Source organism: Notamacropus eugenii, chromosome 2 (genome assembly GCF_028372415.1).
Source record: "Notamacropus eugenii isolate mMacEug1 chromosome 2, mMacEug1.pri_v2, whole genome shotgun sequence".
NCBI lineage: Eukaryota > Metazoa > Chordata > Mammalia > Diprotodontia > Macropodidae > Notamacropus > Notamacropus eugenii.
Window position 1 is genome coordinate 11370664 of NC_092873.1, and position 12598 is coordinate 11383261.

The 12598-nt window shown below is 36.3% G+C and overlaps 1 long non-coding RNA gene across 1 annotated transcript; it reads right to left on the reverse strand.

The window, feature by feature from the left end:
* Nucleotide 1: 1 nt before the first annotated feature.
* Nucleotides 2-12591, reverse strand: LOC140524363 (uncharacterized). Its single transcript, XR_011973691.1, has 5 exons — nucleotides 12474-12591; nucleotides 7049-7195; nucleotides 4519-4611; nucleotides 2564-2645; nucleotides 2-150 (listed from the first exon to the last, which is right to left on the reverse strand). It is a non-coding gene; the product is annotated as an uncharacterized lncRNA (long non-coding RNA).
* Nucleotides 12592-12598: the final 7 nt, after the last annotated feature.

Sequence of the window (12598 nt, forward strand, 5' to 3'; positions counted from 1 at the left end):
CTTGAAATGGTGACCAGCCTGAGTCATTTTGGAAGTAGTAGCTTCTATTTCTTTGTTCATTCATGGAGGTTTATTCAGAATTCCATCTTGCAAAGAACTGACACTCAGACCCTGCCTTTGTCTTTGAGTGTCATTTTGCTCTTCTTCAACCTGGGGAGAACAATATTGTAAAGTTTTTCATCACTTTTTTCTTCAGAATTCTGCAGAGACATTTTAACTTTAACTGGAATATAGAATGTGAAAAAGGATGGAAAAGAGATAAAAATTCTAAGAAAAGGAGGCTACTGAAAACGAAAGGGAATAAGGATATCATTTCAAAATTGTAAGGGATCCTCAACAACTATTCAGTCCAATTCATATCCATTGCTAGGTGTGTAACAGAAGTGCAGTTTACTCTTTTAGAACTATAGATTGTGAAAGCAGAAAGGGATACTAGCGATGAGTCAGCACATCACCAAATAAATGAGGAATCAGAGGCCTGAAACAGGAAGCCATTTGTTGAAAATCATCTGGATGGCAATGGACTGAGCTAGGACTCAAAATCTGGTAAAAGTCACACTCAGACGCAGATTTTGAACAAATTTGTGTATGTACACATGCATATTTTTCTGTGTACATACATATACATATATATATATATATATATATATATATATATATATATATATATATATATATATACAGGAACAGATATACATATATATATATATATATGTATATATATATATATATATACAGGAACAGATATACATATATACACATATGCTTATATATATGCATGTGTGTATAGATATATACAGATATATACATATATACATATATAATGTAGGTACTTGGCAATTGTACTTCCAGCAGAGGTACTAACTTAGCAAATTTATACGGAATATTATTGGTGTTGGGAACCCAGTAATGGATCAACACCACCTGCGCGAATCTCCAACTATAGTGATCTCTCCTTTATATAAATACTTACAGGTATAGCATTTATTTAATACTTCTTTAAGTTCTACCTTGTATAATAAATGAAATTCCTCTATTTTGTATTGGCTTCCCAGTGAGATTGAAAATTCTTCAAGGCAACAGGCCATGTCTTACACCAAGTCTTTGTAACCTGTTCAGAACCTATCATAGTACTATTCACATAATTAACAGTCACTGGTTGATGAAATAAGTTTTGTTCAAGAAAGTAACTATCATTTCACTGAAGTCTTACATAGTGAACACTTTCATCATCAGGAAAATTAGACAAGAAATGGTGCCACTTTCCCCTGAATGTGAATTAAATGACCAATTTCATGTTGTCAGAGATGGACTCTAAATTGTTGCTTCCTTGCTATACCTTCGAGAGCTCAGTCCATGCCTACTTTCTCGACTGCAGCCTGAAACCAAAAGCATTTCAAGGTGAATATTTTCACCTATGTGTTCCAAAAGGAATGTGAGGGAAATGAAGACGACCTGTGATAGGGGAGTTAGTACAGAAACAAAAATATTTCATTCCAGTACTGATCTCTGAAACCAAGAAAAATTTCTCAAGCATACAAATGCAAAATAGAAGAATTTTTTTAAGAAGTAAATTGGATCTCACAATAATTTCTTAGTTAATACAGATATACTTATATCAACCAGGTTGAGAGAACTCTTCTGCAATATTAGGAGGTGCTTATCAAAATGTGGCAGGCAGTAATAATTTCTATATAATTCACAGCTGTTTTATCTTTCTTTAGCACAGAAACTAATATTTAATAACTGTCTAATATGTGCCAAGTATAAAGGCCATAAAGTTAGGAGATTTACAATTATTATCTCCTTTAATTCTCACAAACTTCCTGGGAGGTAGGTGCAATCATATTCCCCATTTTATGGTTGTGGAAACTGAAAAAGATTAAGTGACTTGCCTAGGATTGCACGGATAGCACCTGAGACCATATATGAGGGCAGATCTTTGTAAGTCTAGGTCCAAATTTCTATACAAAATTCCCCCAATGTATCTCTGCAAACTCTCACCATCCAAAGTTCTATTTTTGACTGCTTTGGCATAGATTTTGCTTAGTTTTCCACGTATGATGGGTACTAGGTTGAAACTGTGTTTTGAAGGTTATCAGAAATATCTATTTCTATACTTTTGGGCTGGTATCATGATAAATAGCCTACTACATAATGACACGTAACTGTGGGAAAGCAACTGATTATGGAGAAAGGTATTTGATAGTAATAAAGGGAGCAGGTTGTGAGAATTTGACTGCCATGCTATTCTATGATTAACTTCACATTCATCGTAACAATTTCTAATACTAAAAATGTTGAGAATGAAATAATTTTATACTGAATTTCTATTTTGCCACTGGGTCTCTGGGAAATTGAAAATGCATAAAAAATAAGACTAGAAAAACAAAAAATGCCAACTATTGCCTTAGAACAAATTTAATGTTACGTAAACTTTCAATTCATGGTAAAATCAACAAATAAACATTTACTTTCCTTGTTCTTCCTCTTCTACTACTCGTGCTACTACTGCTAGAACAACTACTACAACTTCTTGTACTACTACAGTAATAACACTTACTTATACTGCCAACACTTTGGGAAAAGGAAGCTCTATTGAGTAAATGAAGAATAAATAATTCTTGTCCTCAAGGAACCACAATCTAGTTGGAAAAGAAAGACTTAGAATCAGGACATGATAATTTGTTAACAGATGTGAACACCATAAGGCAATCAGTATAAAGTTAACCACTAAATTATGGTTTGTCCAAATCTAAGTGGAATTCAGGAGATTAGGAATTCAATAGGTATGAAAAGTTCAAAAAGCGTTATGGCAAAAGAATCATACTTTTGTAATTCAAAGTCACCTTGAAGTGAAGAGTAGATAGGTTTTGGATAGGTATACTAAGTAGGGAAGTGTTACTGAGTGAGAAGAAGAGGGTGATGAAGGTATGGAGCTGGAAATCAGCATGGTGAGGTCAGTTTGATTAAGGTAGAAGATAATAATGAGATTCTCCACCTAATTACTTTCATTCTCAATGGCATTTTGCTTGTGTATTTTACGTATTTACAAATTTTGACGAAATGACATTTTGCTTTTATTCAAGGAGTAGTTCGAAGAGAAGGAGACAAATAATTTCTACTTCACAGTGCTGTTTGGGGGAATAAATCAGGAAATAAATGTAAAGGTCCTTCTAAATATGAAGTATGATAGAAATGATTTACTTATTATTGGCAGTTGGAAAAATACCTGATTCTTTGTGTAAGGCTAGATAAACAAAATTGTCAAATACATAAACAGTGAATGCTATGAAATGATTAAATATTGGGTGGGGCCAGGATGGAGGAGTAGGAAGATGCATATACTTTAGCACTTCCCCCACAGCCCACAAAATAACGGTAAAAAGGTCTCTCCACAAAGTGTAGAGCAACAGAAGCCCCAGAGCAACAGAGCGAAAGAGGTTTCCAGTCAAAGGCAACCTGCAGGCTTACAGGAAAGGTCTATCTTACAGGAAAGGTCTCTCTCATAGGACCCTGAGCAGAGCAGAGCTCAACCCTGGCCATGTGGCACTGGGAGGAAGAGGACCTGAACAGACCTCTGGGAAGAGCTCCTAACAGGGAGGATCCCACTTACTTCAACCCACAAGCAACACAGAAATCACCCAAAGTCAATGGGGGAGCGATTTCCCAGCTGGGGAGAGATAAAGGGATTTCTTCAGCAATAGCCCAAAGTGATGGCAGAGGCCAGGAGCAGACACGGGAAGCCACAGAGGGTGGGAAGTAACCTGGGTCCATTGTTCAAGAAGCTCAACTGAAAGCCTCTGGCAGTAGGGAGCAGCTGATCTAAACGTCATCCCTGAGTGATAGTAAATGGCTGTGAAAGTGCCCCAAAAAGGGAACAAATGTAAGACCATCAAAGGTTACATTCTTGGTGACCAGCTGTCTCCTCCCATCCTTTCAGACAAGAAAGAACAAGACTTACTGTCACAGGAAGTTAAGACCTCTGCCTCCAGGGCCTCCAAACTGAACTTAAAGTAGACTCAGGCAATGGAAAAACTCGAAAAGCAAGGTAGCACCTGGTTCAAAGACAATCACAAAAATGCTGAGGAAAATAAAACCTTTGTAAAGAGACTGACTCGATTGGAAAAAGAGGTCCAAAAAGCCAGGGAGGAGAAGGAGGCAATAAAAAGTTGAATTAGGCAAAAGAAGGAGAAGGTTCAAAAGCTCAGTGAGCAAAACAGTTCTCTGAAACAGAGAACTGAGTTCAGGGAAACGAATGAGTGTAAGATAAACCGAGCAGTTAGAAAACAAACAAAAAAGAGTTTGAAAAAATACAAGATAATTTGAAACACCTCAATGGAAACACAAATGACCTGGAAAATAGATCCTGGGAAGACGATATAAAAATTATGGGACAACTTGAAAGCCATGATCAAAAAAGGAGCCTAGACATTATCTTCCATGAAATTATTGAGGAAAACAGTGCTGATATTCTAGAACGAGAGGCCAAAATAAACATTGAAAGAATCCACTTACCACCTCCAGAAAAACACCCGAGAAGAGAAACTCCTAGGAATATCGTGGCCAAATTTCAGAGTTCCAAGGTCAAGTAGGAAATTCAGCAATCAGCTAGAAAGAAAGAATTCGAGTGTTGTGGAAATACAATCAGGATAACACAGGATGTGTTAGCTTCATCATTAAGGGATGGAAGGGCTAAGGAAAGCATATTCAAGAAGTCAAAGGAAATGCGATTAAAACCAGGAATGAGCTACCCAGCAAAACTGAGTACAATACTTCAGGAGAACAAATGGTCATTCAGTGATATAGAGGACTTTGCAGCATTCATGTTGAAAAGACTTGACTTGTATAGAAAATTTGACTTTCAGACACAAAAATCAGGAGAAGCTTGAAAAGATAAACAGGAAAGAAAAGTCATAGAAAACTTTCTAAAGCTGAACTGTATATCTTCCTACTTTGAAAGAAAATATTTATAACTCTTGAGACTATTCTCAGTGTTTGGGTAGGTGGAAGGATTGTATACACATGCACACACACACACACACACACATTGACAAAGAGTACAGGCTGTGTTGAATCAGAAGAGAGGATATCTACAAAAAATATATATAAAAAACCTAAAGTGTGAGGGAGTAAAATACTGGGAGGAGAAAGGGAGAAATGCAATGGGACAGGCTATAACTCATAAAGAGATAAAGAAAAATCTTGTTCAATGGAGGAGAAAAGGGAGAAGAGGACAGGGGGTAAGTGATGCTACTCTCTCTACATTCATCTAAAGGAGGAAATTAAATGCTCACTCAATTTGGTATAAAAGTCTCTATTATACTAGAGGAATGTAGAGGAGGAGACAACAAGAGGGGTGAGGGGAATGATAGAAGTGAGGGCAAATGGAAGAAGGGAATAACTAGATATAAACACTTTTGGGAAGGAGGAAGGTTAAATGAAGGAATAAAACGTAACGGGGAATAGAACAGGATACAGGGAAATATACTTAGTATCAGAAAACATGATCATTACAGAAGTCTTCTTCAAAACGACCTGTATTTAGTCTGTATTACATTATTTGCCTTCTCAGGGGGAGGAGTAGGGAGGAAGGGAGGGAGAGAAAGAGTGAGGGAGGGAAGGAAGGTTGAATTCAAAGCAGTAGAAAGGAATGCTGATAATTATTATTGCATATAACCCATAAACAAGTAACACAGGTAGTGAGGTACAGAAATTTATCTTGCCCTAAAAAATAAGACAGAAGATGGGGAAAAGGGAAGGGTGTGGTGTGATGGAAGGGAGAGCTCATCGAGTGAAGGGGTAATCAGAATGCAGGGAATTAGTTCGTGTGGGGACGGGAGAGATAGGGAGAATAATTGGACATGTTACAAAGTGATGTTAAAGCACTTAACATTAAAACAATTGACAGAATTAATTACTGAGACTACATCAGAGACATCGTTAGATTGGGGAAATGAATTTTGTTCTAAACCTCCTAGAGTCAGGTAACCTGGGGTAAAATTGGCATTGATGGAAAGGTTAAGGTTTGATTGGTAAATTTGTTTTTATGATTATTATTTAAGTGGAAACTAAAACAGGTATAGAACGGCATGGAAGTCACTTAAGACTTCTCTCAAAAGATGTGCCTTAGCCAATGTGAAATTATAGTCATAACTGAAACCGTGGTCATTGCAACTTGCTATTGGAAGATGCTATGAGACTAATAAGTGACTGTTCTTCTGAATCTAACTCCATATATGGATAGCAAAATAGTAATCTGAGCCTCCAATCCATGATGCCATTAAACCTGTATAGGAATTGAAAAAGGTGATCTCATGGGAAGGGTGGGAGAGCGGCTGTACAGCCTGGGCTGAGGTAGGATTCTCCTGACTCAATTTCCCCACTGATATCTATCAGACTCGAAGCCTCAGTGAATGCAAGTTGACAATCTATTCCTGCCTGAAACTGACAGGAATTTGGGGAGATTTGTTTTTCGCTGCAATGTCCTAACACTTAGTGGCAATTTCCTCTAGTCAAAAGGGTGGTAAGCCTAATACGAGATCAATTAAATTATAGCTTGTTGGTAGGGGAACATCCAAGGTCAAGTCTAAAATTAAGCTATTAGGCTTAGGAGTTTAGAACAACAACAGTAAGCTAAGGTCGTCTACTTCTTAGTAGGAATGTGGAGACAATTAGAACAAGGGCTTTCATAAGCATACATAGTTATCATTACTATCTCAGTGGAATACCGCTAAAAAAAATTACATTGTGGTCTACATTGTGAACACTTTAAAAGAGACATCACCCGACCAAAGGTGGGAATTGTTTTATGTGATATGAAATATGTTACAAATGAAAAATAAAAAAAAATATTAAATATCAATTTAATTTAATATATTAAAATTCAAGTGTACAGGTGATGGAGTTTTTATGTCTGGCTTTATGTGAGTGTAAATGACAGGCATAGTGTTCAGAAAATTTATAATATTGATGAAATAAAGGAAATAGCACACTCAACACACTTTCCATTAACCAGTGAGAAATTACAGATTTTATGCATACATACATTACTTTTCCTTTGATCTAATTTCTTCTGTAGTTTTTTCTTATTTTCAAAATCAGTTCGATAAAATGATGCAACTTGTGAAACTACTGTCATGGACTGATATCACAAAGAATCAGCAAGTTCTTCTTGAAGCTTTCTTACTGTAACCTGAGTGAAATATTTCCAAATTATTTCTGTTCATGATTCCATGACATGATATTAGCTCATAAAAAAACGAATACACTTTTAAAATGAACAGAAATTAATATTTTCTCATTCAACTTAACTTCATTTATATATTCATAATTACCATAGATTTAGAGCTAGAGATATCTTAAGGACTATTTAATACAAGCACCTCATTTTGCCAACATGAAAACTGAAGGCCAAAAAAGTTAATTGAATTACTCACGGTCCTAAAGGCAGTCATTGAGAGAGAAAAGGATTGGAACTTGGCTCCTGAGACTACAAAGCTCAATTAACTATACAACTTCACCTCCACTCAGCATGGATCAAATGCTGTCTTCTTCTTGCTCAGTGTACTCCCCATTAAGCAATGCATTCAACCTGATTTCCCCATTACCTCTTTCAGAGAAAAATTAAAAGACCTCCAAAGTTACCTAGGGACTAAACCCTTTTATCTGAAATTGACATGGAAGGGGATGTAATGGAGTGGGTATAATCAATAGTTTTTATATTTGATAGAAACATTAGGGGTTTCCCCTTCCCTTTTTCAGAAACGTGAACTACTTTCTTTCTCTGCTCCTGCCTTTACAATGAAGAAGACATGCATAAGAAAGGGATGAATTTTCGTTCCTCTCGGAGTTTCACCTGGAGAATGAACATAGGCGCTGATATCCTTATCAGGCTTAGTAAAAGGACTTGACAAGTATGTTTTAGTTTGCTCGCAGCCAAAACCGCAACATATATCGTTGTTAACTACCTTTCACATGTTCAACTCTCTTTGCCAAGCCTTCAAAGCAATTCTCTTATCCATTAGAATAGGAATTACACATCTGGCTGTAGCCAATGGACAGAGAAAATGGAAACAATAAAAATAGGGTAGTTTTCCACTTATGTATACACAGTATATTGCAAGGTCAGTGTTTCTACATACATAAGTATATTCATTCATATGCACATATCCATATGTCCAAATATGCACAGAAATACACAGTCACAAATGCATAGAGAGATATGCTACAAAATATCATCTTCACTTCACCATACAGCAAAGTATATGAATGCACCAATGAGTAAGAGAAAATGAAACCAAAAAATAAAAGGAACCAAATCTTTTTTATCTCTTATTAGATAATATTAAGTGCCTTGTAACACTAAATTTAAATAACGTCTAGTAAATTTTTGAAGGAAGCAGAAAGCAGAAAGATGGCAATAAAAACTTGTGAAAATAAAACTGACCTAATTAACTGAATTCATACAAGTAAACTGAATTGTAGTATGGAAGGACTGGATTCAAATTCATGACCATATATACTAAAAATAAAATTTAAAAATTTTTTTATGACGTGTTTCCCCATTGAATTGATGATGAATCAGAGAGAATGAGAACTGCTTGTAGATTGTAAGGGGCAATGCATATTCAACAAATAAAAGGCAATGATTCCAGAAACTGCAATTTTGGACACTGAGCAAGGATAGTTATTAAAACAATAAAAAATACTGAGATAAAAAAAAAATTAGTAGGGACGCCCAAACAATTAAAAAGTAAGATTAGTGAGGACACCTCAGGGGCTGAATCTGCAGTTGCAACAGTGAGGCCTCAGACCCCTTGGCCCACAGGCACCAAAGGTCAGTGACGGGGTTCAATCAGCAGGCCAGGAAGGGAGACGGCTTTCCCATAGCTCTGACAGCAGGCAGTGGCCACAGATCTTGCACAGCAGCCCCTATGGAAGCTCCCTTGTTGGAGCGTAAAAACCCCTGGGGCCATTGAAGAGCTGAGTCTTGCCTCTGCCCTGGGTGGAGGCCCTGGGCTAGCTGCTCTTTGCCTCACACTGAATGATGGCCCTGCCATCCAGCCTATCTGAAAATCAGCCCCAAGTGCTGACTTGGGAACTCGAGGCCAAGTGCCAGTGGAGAGGTATCTGCTAAGATTCTTGGCATAGAAATCCCTCTCTGCATCCAGACCAGGACACGCTTGATTGTGCCACTTTGGAGGAAGTGAAATCTCACAGATTCCCGGAGAATACCCTACTCTTGACAAAGGACCCAAAAGTCAAGTAACTGGTTGGGAAAATGCCCAAAAAAGGGAAAAAAAATAAGACTGTAGCAGGTTACTTTCTTGGTGAGCAGATATCTCCTCTCATACATTTGGATGAGGAAAAGCAATGCTTACCGTCAGATAAAGACGTAAAAGTCAAGGCTTCTGTATCCCAAACAACCAAAATAAATATTCAATGGGCTCAGGACATGGAAAAGCTCAAAAAGGAATATGAAAATCAAGTTAAAGAGGTGGAGGAAAACCTGGGAAGAGAGATGAGAGAGATGCAAGAAAAGCATGAAAAGCAGGCCAACACCTTGCTAAAGGAGACCCAAAAAAATGCTGAACAAAATAACACCTTCAAAAATAGCCTAAGTTAATTGGCAAAAGAGTTTCAAAACGTCAATGAGGTGAAGAACGCTTTAAAAAGCAGAATTACCTAAATGGAAAAGGAGGTCCAAAAGCTCACTGAAGAAAATAGTTCTTTAAAAATTAGAATGGAACAGATGGAGGCTAATGACTTTATAAGAAAACAAGGAATCACAAAACAAAACCAAAAGAATGAAAATATGGAAGATAATGTGAAATATCTCATGGGAAAAACAACTGACTTGGAAAAGAGATCCAGGGGAGACAATTTAAAAATTTTGGGATTACCTGAAAGCCATGATCATAAAAAGAGCCTAGACATCATCTCTCATGAAATTTTCAAGGAAAACTGCCCTGAGATTCCAGAACCAGAGGGCAAAATAAATATTGAAAGAATCCACGGATCACCACCTGAAAGAGATCCAAAAAGAGAAACTCCTAGGAACATTGTGGCCAAATTTCAGAGTTCCCAGGTCAAGGAGAAAATATTTCAAGCAGCTGGAAAGAAACAATTCAAGTACTGGGGAAATACAATCAGGATTACAGAAGATCTAGCAGCTTCTACATTAAGGGATCGAAGGTCATGGAATGTGATTATCCAGAAGTCAAAGAATCCAGGACTAAAACCAAGAATCACCTACCCAGCAAAACTGAGTATATTAGTTCAGGGGAAAAAATGGTCTTTCAATGAAATCGAGGACTTTCAAGTACACTTGATGAAAAGACCAGAGCTGAAAAAAAAATTTGACTTTCAAACACAAGAACGAAGAGAAGCATGATAAGGTAAACAGCAAAGAGAAGTCATATGGGAGTTACTAAAGTTGAAATGTTTACATTCCTACATGGAAAGACAATATTTATAGCTCTGCAAACTTTTCAGTATCTGAGTAGTTGGTAAGATTACACACCCACAGACACACACACACACACACACACACAGCACAGAGTAAATTGAAGAGGATGGGATCATATCTTTAAAAAAAATGGAATTAAGCGGTGAGAGAGAAATACATTGGGAGGAGAAAGGGAGAAATGGAATGGGGAAAATTATCTCTCATACAAGAGGCAAGCAAAAGACTTTTCAGTGGAGGGAAAAAGAGGGGAGGTGAGAGAAAAACATGAAGCTTACTCTCATCAATCCGACTAAAGGAAGGAATAAAATGCACACTCATTTTGGTATGAAAACTGATCTTCAACACAGGAAAGAGGGGGACAAGGAGATAAGCAGGGTGGGGGGGATGATGGAAGGGAGAGCATTGGGAGGAGGGAGCAATTTGAAGTCAACACTCTTGGGGAGGGACAGCATCCAAAGAGAGAATAGAAGCAATGGCGGGCAGGATAGGATGGAGGGAAATATAGTTAGTGTTACACAACACGACCATTATGGAAGTCATTTGCAAACTTACACAGACATGGCCTATATTGAATTGCTTGTTTCCCAAAGGGAATGGGTGAGGAGGGAGGGATGAAGAGAAGTTGGAAGTCAAAGTTTAGGAACAACTCTCAAGTATTGTTCTTACTACTAGGAAATAAGAAATACTACTAATGGGGTATAGCAAGTTATTTGGCCCTACAGTTCAAAAGAGAAGATCGGGACAAGGGAAGGGAGGGATGTTAGAAGAGAGGGCAGATCGGTAATAGGGGCAATTAGAGTGCTTGGTGTTTTGGGGTGGGGCAGGGGAGAAATGAGGAGAAAATTTGGAACCCAAAATTTTGTGAAAATGAATGTTAAAAGCTAAATAAATAAATTTTTTTTAAAAATCCCCCCAAAAGTAAATATGTACTGGTTGACTTTGCAGCTGCAAAAAACAAAAAATAATAAGCTTAGTAACAGAAAATATTAATGCTTAGTGCATAATTATATTCGTTTTAATAGAAATACTGTCCTAAATTTTAAAGGAAAGTAGAGACTAGTCATTGGAATTCCACTAAAAATATGATTCGTTCTTCAAAGTTTCTAAAATTAGTTCAAAGGAGTATGAATAAAAACTCGTCAGACTGATGAACATTTTAAAATTCTTATGAAAAGGGTAATGCTAATACTCACCAGTATCTCAAGGGAGATATGTGATTTTAATTGCTACATTATTCCTAGCAAAATTTTGTAGGATTCTTCAGAAGTTTTAGCATTTCCAATAATTTATTCCATTTCGTTAGGAAAATGGAATATTTGGAAAGGAATTAGAATAATCAATTTATCAATATCTATGCACAAGAGATTACACTATCTATACTAATGAAAAGAAAATTTCATTGACTATACAATTTCTTTAAGCAAAGTGAGTCATCTTATCTAAAAGATGATATTGACACTTTATTTTTTAATATTATTTTTATGCTTACATATTTTTATTTTTTTTATTTCTACATAAATATTTTCTTTATGAAAATTTATTTTTATTTCATAAAAATTTTAATTTTATATATTAAGTATTTACTTTTATTAACTTTATTACCTGTATTTTACTGTATTACATTTCATTACTATTATTAAATTCACACTTACTTGTGCATTCTTATGGTATTATTTTATCATTCTATTGTTTCTCGTTCTTCTTTCTTACATTTCAAAATTTTGACAATAATAGTTAATAATATTGGGTGCCTGCTGAAAATTCAAATGCTTAAATTATCTTCATCAAAACAATTTTGACTTTGATTTCAAAAAGTTAAATGTTTACCCAAGCTGAATATTTAAAACCCTACCTCGCTTTCAGCTTTCGCATTTTCATATGTACACATTTGCTCTCTTAAGTACATACATTCACTGGTCAACACTTTATTTCTCTATTCTACCGTAAGAACTTGATTTTCAGCGTCAGCACAAACTTTATTCAAGAGATCAATGAACAGTACCTGGGAATCACTCAAGAAATTTTCTTTAGTCATGGTTTTCTTTTGGGTGTCTTCAAGCTGTTGCTGAAACAACATATTTTCACTCTGGATTTCTGCTAATCTTTCTTGGATAGATTCCCATTTGA